Raw genomic sequence first — 14519 nt, forward strand, 5'->3', positions numbered from 1 at the left:
CCAAACCTAGGACCATGAGGTCCGGTAACTGTGGTGGAGCCGGAGAGGCCGGCACTAGATTGACCGGACGAGGTGGCCTGGTGTAGATAGGGGAGGCCGCGTGCAGAGCCCGCATTAGATCGACCCCAGAGTTCGCCAAGCCGGCAACCCACCGCTCGTGGATGCGGTTGTTGCCGGCGCTGATGATGGGGTCAGCGGAGGGCGCGGCGGAGGGCGACTCATCGGTGGAGAGGAGAGGAGTGGAAGGGGCCGGCGGTGAGAGGAGAGTGAGGAGGTGTGGTGTGAAAGGGAGTGGGCGGTGACAAGAGAGGGAGGGGGAGTTATGAGACGTTCCGTCCCGTCTCCCGCGCTTCCCGAGGCGTGCAGCGAGGAGGCACGTGTGGCCGCGCTCAGCCTGGCTACTGTAGCTCGTGGGCCTGGCCCGGGACTGCTTTAAGTTCCGTGCGGGCCGGGATGTGGGTGCCGCTCAGGCAACCAAACAACTGGTTTTCGTCCCGCACGGGCCTGGTTGGCCCATATACGAGCAACCAAATGCGTCCTTATATGCACCCATAGATTTTTTGAGAAATTTTGGAATCTTTTTCACATTTTTTTAGAACTCGCAAGTTTGAACACCGTGTAGCAAATCTCCTTTTTTTTTAAGGTTTTATTTTGAGGTCGCATAGTGAATCTGCTTCTATACTGTTACACTCATAATGGGCTTCTCATTTTGAGTTTTGGGCTCACAACTTCAGCGTGACGTCTTCCCTTGCTATAACATTGGGGGGCCTGCTACAATCGCACTGGTTCCAGTCCAACGCATTCCCAATATTAGCAGCCTCCAACTCCGCCCCCGCTTGTCGTCGGCGGCGGCGCCGCTGGACGACGGGTAAGCAGCCGCAGCTCCTGGTGTGGGCACCATCACCGGGGAAGAAAACCTCCATCGGTGCGGCGGTGCTTCGTGCTCCCGGTGAAATCGACCATCTCCAGGTGATCTCTTGGTAGCCGTCGCCTCTGTTTACTCGTCGGTGAGCGTTTTCCTACCTGATATGTATCTTGCCTTCCATCTGTGTTGGCCGCATGTCCCTACCTCAGAAACTAACAAGTTTGCTTTTGCTGTGACGATTGAGATCTATTAGAATTAGCCAGCTGAGAATTAACAAAATAACTAGAAAATTTGTATGCTTAAAGCGCACAAATACAATATATATATTAAGATGTGCAAAATTGTACAGGCCCGCTCTGCTAGTGCAGTTCAGTGTTACAAACCATCAACCATCGACATGAAACACAACAGAGCAGGAAGCCAAAATCACGTGTGGGTTCATCATGACCAACGAGTACAAACCAATAACAGTTACATGCATCAGAAAATGTTCATATCACAAGTATATAGACAGAAACACACACTTGTACAATCTGCTAAACACTTCTTCACGTTATATCCATGGAGCAGAGCAATAGAGTGCCACCGGCATAACTCGATTAGCACATCACTCAACTTGCAGTCGCCTTGGTGTTTACCCGGCCCCAAATAACAACAACAAACACGTACAACTTGTCACATAGCTCGTCGAAGACGCGAAAATAGGCATATCTCCATGCCCTTTTGAACAGGAAAGCACAGAACACAAGCCATAGTCCGACCACAAAGCCAGACATTAGCCCAATGTAGAAGAACATCACTGGGTCATAAGCACTTACACTTCTCTGCTGATTCCTGTGCCCTGGTGGACTGTTGCCTAGGCAATTCCTTTGAAGATGAAGCCCGCAAAGGCGACTGTTGCCATCGTACATGGACGGATCTTCTGCGTACAGAGTGTCCAGTTGACGGCCTGTTGGAATTCTTCCTGCAAGATTGTTGTATGACAAGTCCAAGGAGCTTAGATATGTCAAATCTGAGAGGCTCGTTGGGACTTCACCGGAGATATTGTTCCTTGACAAGTCAAGTGATTCCAGTGATTTCATATCCCCAATCTTCGAAGGAATTTTCTGGCTCAGGTGATTCCATGATAAATTCAAACTCAACAGTCCGTTCAGAGAAGTTATCTCATCTGGAATTTCACCGGTCAAGTGGTTGAGAGACAAATCAATGCTGACCATGTTCTTAACTGCAGCACCTCTAAACTTCAGTTCTTGCCGCTTCATCACCACAGACAAAATATCTGTGGGAATTGCATCAGTATCTTCATATCTCGGCAGATGTTTCTGGGTCATACCTATTAATTTTGACAAGGATGATGGGATTGATCCTGATATATTGTTGCTCGCTAAACTGAGTTGTTGAAGTTGTACAAGAGCTGTGATGTTAGCTGGAATATCCCCATAGAACATGTTATCGTTTAGCTGCAGAAACTGCAAGTTCACTAGGTCTCCGATCCATACTGGCAATGCTCCATCGAACCCGTTCCTTGCAAGATCAAGGAAAGACAATTTTGAGCAGTTTTGGAGCAATGGTGGGAAATTTCCGGAGAAGTTATTGTTACTTAAGTGTAGGAATTTCAAGTTTGGCATTGAAGAACACCTGGGAAATTCTCCGCAAATCTATTCTGGGACAAATCCAAGAAAAGTAGGTTTTGCAACTCGCAAATAGGTCTAGGAACGTGACCAGTGATGTAATTGGAGGATAGACTTAGTACTGCAAGGTGTGGAGCTACAAAGTCTGATGGCAAAGGTCCTGACAAGCTGTTCATGGATAAGTCCACATCAGTGAGGCTTGTCGGCAATGTTGGTATCTGTCCAATTAGTTGGTTCAAACCGAGAGAGACTGATTGCAAACTAGTACAATTCACTAACCCAGTTGGTATAGCTCCAGTAATGCTGTTATTATAAAGGTCAAGGGACTCCAAGCTGGTGAAGTGCCCCACCATATCTGGCAGCATTCCTGCCATATTGTTCTGACTTGAGCTCAAGTACTGCAAACGTTGTGGCAGTTTCGTCATGAAGTCTGTCAGGTTCGCAAACGCGAGGCTCCTATCAAGATATAGCTCTTCTAATTCACATAGATTTTTCAAGTCCACGGTCATTGTGGCTGAATTACCGTTGTTGAAAAAATTCAGGCTCTGGAGAGAAACCATACCTCCTAGCGCATCAGGGAATGGACCATAAAGGTAGGTTGAATCGAGTCCTAGGTACTTGATGCTTGTTATGTTCCAGAACCAACATGTTTCAATTTGATGGCCCAAATAGTTTCCGGAGAGCTGAAGCTGCTCTAGTTTTGTGAGGTTTACGTGCGTAAGCGACTGGTTTGCATTTGGAATTGAGCAATTGGCAAGAATAAGGGCCTTGAGAGATGGGATTGTATTGGTCACGAGAAACACACCCGCACTGCTGAGATTCGTATAACTCATGTCAACATATTCCAAGAACTGAAGATGAGTTAACCATGAGATATCTGAGATGTGTATATCTCGCATGTTACTGAGCTCAAGATGTCGCAAGTTTGAAAGGTTTCCAAGCTGAGGCGGCAGTATACCTGACATGCTAGTGCAGGAGAGGTCGAGATACTCCAACTTAGAAAGGTTGGCAAGCTGAGCAGGCAATCTACCAGAGAATTTTGTGATTGAGAGATCAAGGTGCCTCAAGTTGTTTAAAGAACACAAGAATTCTGGGAACAAAGATGTACCGTCTGGTCCAAGTAGGTAGGTGTTGTGGAGATCGAGGTACTCCAGATGCTCGAGAGAAAGCAAAGAAGGACTTATCTTGCCAAACAAACAGGTGCCACCAAGGTCAAGCTCGATCACATGGCCGGTTTCGTTGCTGCAGGTGACGCCCCTCCATCGGCAACAATCTTTGTGCTGTTTTTGCCACGAGGTGAGGTCGTCGAAGGTGTCGTTGACGGCTTGCTTGAAGGCCAGCAGTGCGTCCCTCTCGCGCGGCAAGCAGCCCGCGTCAGCTGCATGGGCCGGCTGGGGCTGCCCGGCATGGGCGGCGACGGAGAAGACGACCGTGGCGAGGAGCAAGGCGAGCAGCTTGGGAACCGAGCGATGCATGGCGAAAGCGCAGCCCTATAACTACAGGCTTCAGGCTTCAGAAAGAGGGGCGCGGTGCTTGCTCTTGAGGAGTACTACTATTTTACAGGTGTTTGTAACGTGGTGTCGTCGTTCATGGCCAGTGAGGCTAGTAAATGAGAGATGAGTATTGTGTGGAATCCGTCAGTCGTATTGTGTGGTCGTCTTGCCTGTCGTGACAGACAATTCAGCAAGTATCGGGTCACCCTCGACCTCACGCTACGAATGCTGAATTGGTGATCACACATTTGCAAATATCTGTGTGGAAATTAAGCTATCACCTTGCACATAGTGTTGACCGGGTCGGACACGGCTATATATTGGAGTAAATAGCATAAAACTACTAGTTTACGGGCTAAGGTTTTAAAAAACTACCACTTTTTAATTTTTCTCAGAAAGCTATCAAACGCGTGGTCCGCTGTTTCAAAAAACCCAAACCCGCGGTGACTAGCGATTTAACCGTTTTTCTAACGGATTGGGCCCATCTGTCAGCCCACGTGGCCACGCGCGCTCATGGCGCGGCAGTTAACGGCCGTTAGCCGACGCGGTCCGGTCGGAACCAAAGTAGGCGGTCGGGCCACACACTCTCTCACTCCCCCTCCTCTTCCCCTCCTCTCCCCCGCAGTGACCTAGGTGGGCGATGGCGGCGGCGCAGCCAAATGTCGTCGGCGGCGAGCTATTGAGCCAAGGCGGCACCGGCCAGGAGGGCGGTGGACAGTTAGAGGTGGACAAATGGCTAGGCAGCTCGAGCTTCCCGGTGCAGCGGTCGCAGCAGCCATCACCGCCCGCGGCTCATGTGGATCCGGCGAGCTCAGATCCGGAAGTCCGCGCGGCCAGGGCAGTGGCGAAGCGCATCCACGCTGATCCAGCAGGCGGCCACCATTGGGCTCGTCCTTTGGTGGAGTCAGGTAAGCACTGGTCAATGTTTCTGGTCTGGGTCCTTTAGTTAAAATTTTTGGGTGCTTTAGTTCAAATTAGAACTAGAGTTAGTAATTGTTTGTTCTTGGCATGCTACTGTATTTTATTGGTTAAGTCAGTGTAGAAGAAAGTGCATTTGGTTAGTTCATTTGGTCAGTGCATTCACTGTAATTAGAAGAAAGTTTAGTAATGTTCAGTGACTTAAAAAACGGTTGTTTGTCAATTTAATCCTACAGCTTAGGTGAAGAGATTTGGGACTTGAGGCTACATTTCCAAGGAATAGATAATATGGAGAAAAAGTATTCAGTTTCCTTAGATATTAGTTATCTGACCATATTAGCATTGGTTGAGTTGGAGGGCTATGGCATGGATGCATTTCTGACATATGTAAAGGAAGAAGGAAAGGGGCTGGAGGGTGTGGAGGCCCTGGATAGTGAGGAGGCATTAGAGGAAATGCTTGACTTATTTGTTGATAATAAGGTACTGAACATCAGTGTCAGAAAAGCTACTGATCCAAGCCCAGCAGATGAGGAACAGATCCTCATTGATCATGTTGGTGAACCTGTTGTTTACAGAGTTTCACAAGAAGGTGTTATGTACCCTGCCTCTAATGCTAGTTTGCCAGCTTTAACCCCTGATGAGCCCTACATGAACACACAGCAAAGCAGCAATTTTAACAAGGGAAAACAGTTGTGGAAGAAGAAGATGTAGAAGAAGAAGCAGATGAAGAAGAAGAAGAAGTACCAGAGGAAGAAGATGAAGTTGAAGATGACAAATCATCTTCAGATTTTGAGTTCTTTAGGGGTGATTACAGAGGGGAGAATTTTTTTTACAAAGCTTGGTGTAGGGGTGAAGATGAGGCTGGCACTGATACTGCAGAGCACTTTTGTGCAGCTAACTCAGAACCTTCTGAGTTTTGGGAGGAAGAACCAGTTGTTTCTGAAGATGAAGTAGTAGAGGATCCTGCTGTAACTACAAAAGCAGCCAAAAAGCTTAAGCCAGTTAGAAAACCTGGCCCAACTAGCAAGTCTCACAGTGAGCCTGAGCACATCAAGTTTGAAGATTATGTCCCTGAAGCTGATGAGTACTGTTTTCCAGGTGATTTTGGTATAAGTGATGAAGATGATGCACCAAGGCTGCCATCTGGAAGGAAGAGTAGGAAGAAGCAGAAGAAGGAGAGGATATGGTATGATCCATCAAGGCCTGATGCACATGAGCAGTTTGCAATGCATTTGTGCTTTGAAAATGTAGTTGAGTTCAGAGAAGCACTTAGAAATTTTCATGTGAGGACTCTTAGGAATTTTGAGTATCACAGAAATGAACCAACTAGAGTTATTGCTTGGTGCTCTGACAGAAAACATGGTTGTGAGTTTTACATAGTTGCCTCCAAGATAGCTCATGAGGCAACTTTCAGTATCAAGAAGATGAACCTGGATCACACTTGTGGAGCAAGTGGAAAGAACACAAGGGTGACAGTCAATTGGGTTGCTAAGGTTTGTGAGGATACAGTCAGATCCAACCCTGGAGCTGGTGTTGACACAATTTTGTCATACACAAAGAAGAAGTTTGGTGTGCATGTGCCTAAAAGCTTGGCATATAGGGCAAGGAAGCAAGCAGTTGAGGTTGTGCAAGGAGATCACAAACTCCAGTATCACAGAATAAGGGACTACCTGCAGTGTGTGCTAGATACTAACCCTGGCAGTAGGTGCATAGTAACAACACATGAGGACCCACTTAACCCAGCTCCTACCCCAAGGTTTCACTATATGTTTTACTGCTTGTTTGCATGCAAGGAGGGTTTTCTGAATGGATGCAGGCCATTTATAGGTAAATATTCAAAAATTTATATGCTTTTTAAACATTGATGTACTTAGGCACTCATGTTATCATGTTAGCAGGTCTGGATGGTTGCTTCATCAAGCTAAGCACTGGTCAGCAGATATTGGCAGCTACAGGGAGGGATGGCAACAATAACATCTTCCCAATAGCTTTTGGTGTTGTTGATAAGGAAGAGACAGACAGTTGGACATGGTTTCTCACACAGTTGAGAACAGTCATTGGAACTGGCAATAAGTTTGGCAAATACACAATTATGTCTGACAGGAAGAAGGTATTGTTCTGAACCTAGTCTTTACATTTGCCATGAGTAAAGTGTTATTCAGTAGATGAGTAACACTTAAGATTACCTTATATTGAACAGGGATTGTTGAATGCAATAGATGATGTATTCCCTGACTCTCCACAAAGGTTTTGTCTTAGACATATTTATGCCAATTTCCAATCTGCTGGTTTCAGAGGAGAGGAACTTAAGAAACATTTAGATCAGGCTGCCTATTCCTTTACCAAACATGGACATGATTTAGGCAGGGAGAATTTGAAAAAAGAAAGTTTAGAAGCTTGGCAGTGGTTGTCACAGATACCAGAGCATACCTGGGCTAGGTATAAAATGGACACTGTGTGCAAAACAGACCTGGTAGTAAACAACCTTAGTGAGGTTTTCAATAGAATGATATTGGATGTTAGGAACAAGCCAATCAGGACTATGTTAGAGGGCATCAGAACAAAGCTAATGATTAAGTTTCAGAAGATCAGAGAGAAGACAGAGACATGCAGATGGGAAATCACACCTACTTATTCAGAGATTTTAGAAGAGGGGAAGAAGTGGGCTAAATATTGTGAAGCATACATAGCAGGGCCAGGGATATGGCAGGTCACAAGTAGCTCTGAAAACACATATTGTGTTAATTTGAACAATGAGACCTGTGACTGTAGGAGGTGGGACATGACAGCTATCCCCTGCAGTCATGCCATTGCTGCAATGCAGAAAGTGAAGATACACCCTGAAGACTATGTTTCTGCTTTTTTCAAGAAACCCATGTATTGTGAAACATATAAGCACATAATATTCCCTGTGCCAGGTCCTGGCCATTGGCCTCATACACCTGGTGATGATATTTCTCCCCCTGTTTTTAGAGAAAAGAAAGGTAAAAAACAAACTGCCAGGAGGAAAGGCCTGTTTGAGGTGCCAGCTAAAAAGGATACTTCTAGGATTGGTACAGTGACATGCAGCAACTGCAAGAAGCAAGGGCACAGGATCAACAATTGTGGTGTCCCTTTGAAACCTAAGTTCCAGATGAGGCTGAACAAGCACCAGGTATGTCCATTGATTCCATTGTTACATTCATTGCATTGCATTGTTACATTCATTTCATTTGTAGAAAAATAGTTCTAACTAATATTGTTGTGTAGGAAAATAGAGCAAACTACTCTGAGGCTGGTTCTTCAATGGCTGCAATTGCACAAAGACCACTAAGGGTACCTGCTGCCTCTGCACCTGCACCAACTCCTCCTCCAATAACAAATGAGTCAACACAGACATCTTCTAGGTCAAGGAAGAGGGCAGCACCAGCTACAACAGCAGCACCACCACCTCTCAAGAAGAGCAGGACCAACACCTCTTCTGCAACAGTAGTACCACCTCCCAAGAAGAAGAACACAACTATTTCTGGCAATGGATCAAGGTCTTCTCCAGCAAAGAACACCAGGTCATCAAGGTCTTCTCCAGCAAAGAACACCAGGTCAGCTGTTGCCAATAAAGCTGGCACTGGATCTTTCATTGCTCCTAGACAATCTGGTACAAGTGCTGTGCAGGATGGGTCAAAGAGGGTCAAGAAGCCATCTAATAGGCTGAAAGATTACTTTTATGCAAGTGGTAACTAGCTGAAGTTGTTGAACTCCAAGTGCTTGATACCGTTTGATTTGGTTTGTAATAACATTGCCTCACTAAGTACTTGATACTGCACTGTTTGATTTGGTTTGTAATATGGTACTGTATGTGGATTCTGCACTTGTTTGCAACTGCAATTCATCTGCAACTTTTATCTATATGTGGATTCAACACTTGATATACACCTTACAGATAGAAACATTCAAATGTTACATAGATAGAAAGATAGTCTCATAGATAGAAAGATATATATCTGACCAAGTGCATTATATGGTACTGAGAGCACTGACCAAATGCATACATTTATTCAGAAACATCCAAATGTTACATAGATAGATGTCTAGATAGATAGATATTCTCATAGATTACATCCAAATCTCACAAAAACTACCAAAACTCTCTCTCAAAATGACTTACAGATAGAAAGATAGATAGCAAGATAGATAGCTAGTTTGACATATCAGTCATAGCGCTCAAAGAAACGGACCCACTTGGCCCTAGTTGCTGGATGAGGAGCCATGACTGCCCTCATCCTTGCCCACCTAATGATCTCCATGAATGATCTTCCCCTGCCTCTAGTGAAAACCAGCTCTAGTTCTTCATCATTGCACTTCTCCAGTACCTTGTTGGAGAGTCGGCGGTTGAACTCCTCTTGCTGCTCATCCTGGGCCGCCTCTAGGGCCCTCTGCCTGCGCCTCCTCCTCCTCCTCCTCTGTGCAGCTGCTGCTGTCCTAACCTCCATAGCCTCCCCCTCTTCCTCTGTGACATCTCCCATGTCAGGATCCATCTGTAGGGTTTCTTTTGGGTGGCGGCTGGTGGAGTCACTGGGAAAGGGTGGGGGTTGGGAGGGGTTTATATTGAGAGATGGATGGGGGGTTGGGTTTAGTAGGCCTAGGGTTGCATTTGGTCAGAGAGTAGTGGGCCACTAAGCCCAATTACCCACAGAAATAATATATGTAGGCTAAAAAATAACATATAAAAGATATAAGATCAAGTTGAACACTTAATAGCATACAAGATCCACAACTTAGTAGCATAAGAGATCCATTTCCACTACTTAATAGCATAGGTGATCCATTACAACACTTAATACCATAGGTGATCCATTACAACTTAACAACATAGGAAATAAGGTTCTTACACTAGGTTAAACTTCAGATTCCCCCAAAATGTACACCGATAATCACTTGAAGTCATGCCAGGCCACATCCTTATATAAAGGCCTTTGGATGTACTTACTTCACCAACATATCACAGCAAGTTCAAGACTCAAGGATGGCCTTGATTTGCTCTAACTTCTCCTTGCTGCCATACCCTTCTTTCAGCAGCTCAGCAACAACAAGCTCAAGCTTTGCCTTCTCCTTCTTAAGAACATCTCTGTCAACTTCAACATCCTTCATAGCCTTCTTGGTGTTCTTGATGATATCAGCTTGGCTCTGCAAAATGCACCTCTGCTCTTTTGCAAGTTTGAGCTTTTCCATCCGCACCTCCAACATGGCTTTCTCCTCTAGCTCCTTCTTCTTCTTCTCAAGTTCTTCCTCCTCCACTTGTTTCTGGTACACCTGCTTGTCCACCCTACCATCCTGCCAATCAAACATCTTGGATACATCATCAACAAGCTTGGTGTACTCAATGCAAAGCTTGTCATTTTCAGTCCTAAGCTTGGCCAACTCCCTTTCATGTTCACTCTTAAGCCTGGCCAACACCTTCTCAAACTTCTCCTTGTCCTGTACCCTTCCAAAGTTCTGCTCATGGAACATCTCCCATAGCTTGCACAAACATCTCTGAAGAACAGTTGGCCAAGGCCCATCAACCCACTCTACAACACCATAATTCACACCATTTTCCTGCATTTGTATATGTGATAGGTTATTACAAAAGGACTAGTACCTTATTTCAATTCCATGATTAACTTGATAAACTTAAGATTTTATAACTATTAATAACATAAATGAGATATGATAAGTTATTACAATGCCATGATTAAGTTTGCAAAGTGACAAAAATACATATGTGTCTGTCATATCAAACAAACTGCTGCATCATATCAAACATCACTGAACATCCATAGCAGAAAACTTAATTGGCATCTAACCTGGACTGGGCAGCCATAGAAACGCCTCCCTGTTACAGGCCCTTCAAAAGCAACATGCTTAATAGGCCTCAGTTGGTGCAGAATGCACTTGGGATGAGCAAGCTCAAGTTGGCCACAGAAAAGGGGATCCACAGTGGTGTCTGGTTCCTCCTGCAACCATAATAACCAACAAACACTGGTTTCAATCTGCACTCAATACCAGAATCAACTTGCACTGTTCATTAAATCCCCAAATCAGCATGAACCCTAACACTGTACAGAGATGAACCCTAGGTTACCTCAATCCTACAATCAAGCCCCACCATCACTAATCAAGAACAATATCACACACACAACAACAACACTACACTAAGCAACATCCATGGCTGTAGCCTAAGCTACTAGCACCTAACCATAACCCTAAGCCTAGGTGGCAAAGAACTTACCATAAGTCCCATGTCCATGCTGACAACCTCGCACTCCTCCTCCGAGCTGGTTTCCTCGTCGTTCCAGGATGGCATTGCGGCAAGGAGGTCGACGGCCACCGGCCTGGAAGACGGCGCGCGGCGGCGAGCTCGTACTGGAGCAGGGGACTGAGAGCAGGGGAGTGAGCGAGCACGAGAGAGTGAGCGAGCGTGTGATCCCGACCGACCGAGCGGGTATATTTACCCCAGTTCTGACCGGGCCGGTCGGCTAACAGCCGTCAACTGCCGCGCCGTGAGCGCGCATGGCCACGTGGGCTGACAAATGGGCCCAGGCGGTCAGAAAAACGGTTAAATTGCTAGTCACCGCGGGTTTGGGTTTTTTGAAACAGCGGACCGCGCGTTTGGTAGCTTTTTGAGAAAATTTAAAAAGTGGTAGTTTTTTGGAACCCTAACCTGTAAACTAGTAGTTTTATGCTATTTACTCTATATATTGATATTTGATAATCGTGGGAGTATATTCTCCTAATATGGTACAAACCATCCCTCCCGTGTCACGCCCGCAACGCGACCGGGGGACCCTAGCGCCGCCGTCCCTCGGCCCCCCTTCTCATCCCCCGTCCTCGCCGCCGCCGTGACGCGTCGGCGGGCAAAGCCAGGCCGGCGGCGGCGGGACTTCCTCACCTCCCGCTCGAAGTCATCTTGCGCGGGGAGACTGCGGCGACGGTGTGTTGGCTTGGGGCGTGGCGGCGTGCTGGCAGGCATTGGGAGACGGTGACGCGATCGTGACGTCAAGTGCGGTGGGCTACGTACTGGTGGTCTCCCATGGCGCGACGGCGACTAGATCGGCCAGATCGGGACGCTAGTGGTTGCGGGGGGCTTTAGCGCCGCCGGTGGGGCTCCCGCGTCGTCCCATAGAGGTCGTCAATCTCGAGCGGTGGTGCTTGTGGCAACGAGGGTTGGCGTGAACTGGGAAGCCGGCCTTGCTGCCCAGCAGTGGTCTGTCCCGTTCGGGGGCACAACCGAGAGGGCTGCTAACGTCCTCCTCCTCGCGAGTGGTCATGGCCGGTGCGCCGATGGCTACCTCGCCCGACCTTGGGCTGGCGGGACGGTGCCCGAGGACTTGCAGCGGCGGCTCTCGCATGGATTGGTGGAGGCCGGGCACTGCCCACATCTGGTCTGTTTGGATTGAGGGGAGCTCCAAGGTGTTTGGCCCTACTATTCTTCGAGCACCAAAACTTTGATCTGCTTCATGCCGGTCTCCTCGATCTAGACACCGATGGGTTTCGGTCTTCTTCTCGGAGATCTCGGTTTTTGGCGCATGGCGCCACTGGATATCTAGATAGGAATTGATCCGGTAGGACGTGCCCTCATCTTCGGCCAGGCAGGCTTGGCATGGTGCGAAGCTTCGTTGTGTTGTCAGTGTCATGGGACATGTCTAAATATAGATTTCAACGGCGTTGACAGTGCTGAAGAAAGTCGTGGTGGTTGCAATCGGAGACTTCTAATGGCGGAGATGAGTTTTTGTTGCATCAAAGAATGGCAGCACAGGTTTTTTCCTATGTGTCAGGAGTTGAGGACTTGCAACGGCGGTCTTAGCTGGAGGGGGCGGCAACACATGTGGTCAACATTTTTGGGGGTGCTACTCAAGTACCTAGCCGCGATCTCTAGGGTGAAAGCCCAAGGTCTGGCCTTGTGTTTTTGGGATCTCGGACTCCTTCCAGGGTGAAAACTTAAGATCCTTGATCGGGCGACGACAATTTTGTGAATTTTTTTTAAGTTGTGAACACGTTTTAAGTTCAAGAATCATTTTTGAAATTTTCAAAGATGTTTGCAAACTCACGAACATTTTGTTTTAAAGTTGTGAACATTTTTTAAACTGACAAACATTTTTTGTCGTGAAAATTTGTTGGAATTAGTTATTGTTTCTGAAATTTATGAGCATTTTTAAACTTCCAAACATTTTATGATATTAGTGAACATATTTTGAACTTCATGAACATTTTTTGAATTATTGAGCTTTTTTGAAAGTTGTGAATTTTTTTGGAATGCATGAACTTTTTTGAAAATTTGTGAACATTTTTTTGAACTCATGAACATATTTTTTGAATGCGCAAACTTTAAAATTCTTTATTTTTTAATTCGGGGATATTTTTTCTAATTCTCAAACATTTTCTGAATTCAAGAATATTTTTCACAATAACGAACAATTTTTGAATATGCTATCATTTTTCAAATTCAAGAGATTTTATTAGCTCACAAATATTTTTTTCAAAATCATGAACGTTCCTTAAATTTGATTTATTTTAGTGAAGCGCAAAATAAAAAGAGAAAAACCAAATATTTGGAAAAAGAAAAAAGGGCGCCTGCCCGGTACATGTGCCGCCCGAAAGTGCGTGTTGTTCAAACTGGCGTCACGTGACGTAGTGAATAGGAGGTCCTGCCTCTTGCATTGGCCGTGCGTTCGCCCATGTTGCATGCCACTGGTCAACTTTTTATTAGCGGCGTGCGATGCGCATGCCCCTGGTAATTTAGTTACTAGCGACGTTCGGCCCGCACGCTGTTAGTAATGACTTATCAACGGCTCCGTACTAGCGGCGTGTGGGCCGAATGCTGCTAATAGTTAGTTGCGCACGCCGTAAGAAAGGTTGTTGCAATAGTTTACGTTTGTTTTTCCTAAAATGTCTTCATTCTTGAACCCTGTGACACACCATTAGCACGTAGTATGTGCAATGCGCCCTTTTATCATACATCACGTAGTATGTGCAATGCACCCTTTTATCATACGGTTTTGATCTCTGTTTGCAGAAGGAATTTTAACCATATGCAATGGACTTAAATTGCAATATTGACATGCCGTGGAAAGCAGCCTTAATTGCGCGTGCAGTGCGTTGCTACCCAGCCACATGAACAACAGAAAGAGAACTTGTGTGGAAAAGCAAATGCATGAGCAGTGTGAACTGGATTTAAAGGCAAGTCAAGACGATCTACGACGACAATTCAGGTCATGCATTTCCTGGAAATGATCGTCGATTTAGTAACCTGGGCTGTCGAAGCAGAAATGGACACGGTAGCGTGTTTAACTGTAAGATGTATGTGGCGGCACAAACACAACAAGTGAGGTACCGGAAGAATTCTTGTTACGTGTCCACACCTTTTTTTTAAATAACCACATATTGTTTTTTAATCACTTATATTTCATTAGACAAACAATTTACATAGAGTACATATGCGGTCATCACAGGTGTGTTACATTTTTGCAACAAAGATGCAACTAGTAAACTATAATTTTGGAGAACCTTGTGTGTCGATGAATCTTTGTCCATCATTCTCCGGCATCGTTCACGAGTGGAGAACCTTGTGCGTCGGTGAATCTTTGCCCACCATTG

General features: G+C 45.9%; 1 pseudogene; it reads right to left on the reverse strand.

The window, feature by feature from the left end:
* Positions 1 to 1320: 1320 nt before the first annotated feature.
* LOC119314356 lies at positions 1321 to 4050 on the reverse strand (annotated as a pseudogene).
* Positions 4051 to 14519: the final 10469 nt, after the last annotated feature.

This window comes from Triticum dicoccoides, chromosome 6A (assembly GCF_002162155.2).
Source record: "Triticum dicoccoides isolate Atlit2015 ecotype Zavitan chromosome 6A, WEW_v2.0, whole genome shotgun sequence".
Lineage (NCBI taxonomy): Eukaryota > Viridiplantae > Streptophyta > Magnoliopsida > Poales > Poaceae > Triticum > Triticum dicoccoides.